Source organism: Oryctolagus cuniculus, chromosome 1 (assembly GCF_964237555.1).
Source record: "Oryctolagus cuniculus chromosome 1, mOryCun1.1, whole genome shotgun sequence".
NCBI lineage: Eukaryota > Metazoa > Chordata > Mammalia > Lagomorpha > Leporidae > Oryctolagus > Oryctolagus cuniculus.
In genome coordinates, this window is record NC_091432.1 from 214,296,399 (window position 1) to 214,297,029 (window position 631).

The window sequence follows — 631 nt, forward strand, 5'->3', positions numbered from 1 at the left end:
CTGGCTACTGCCTTGGGCTAACCAAAAGCAGCCTCCAGTGTAGTCCGTAGGCCACACACTCAGGCTTTGAAACAGGGCCAAAAGCATGGCTGGTTTGCCTGCCCTAATCCCAGTGATTACCAGGACATTACAAAAATAAGTCTTATCTGTGGGTTTATATTTTTATTAAATTAAATCTCCCAAGAGCATCAGAGCTATGCATAGACCACATTTATTAATCCTTGCATCAGCTCTAAGAAATTGTCACAAAAATAGACTATGAATAAGTTGATCACGTCATACTGAATCAGTTGTGCAATGCAGGTTTCCTAACATTATGTCGTGCTGCTAAGCTGCTGAACCACTGGGGGCCTAAACTGAAGGATTCTCTTTCCCCAGAGCAGTATATTTTTCAAAACTGGACAACTCATTTTCATATCATCTAGATATTAACAGTCTGTAGTCCAGAACCCTTATTACCTTGTAGAGTCACTGCAAGTGTACTGTACTCTATACATACTGACAGAAGATGATACTACTGGATTCAATAATACGTAGAAGCATTTTTCATAATCAGTGTTTGCAAATAGCAATTATTCCCAGGTAAAGAGAAGAAAGACTTTACTGTGCTTTGTTTTTTTGGTGGTGTTGT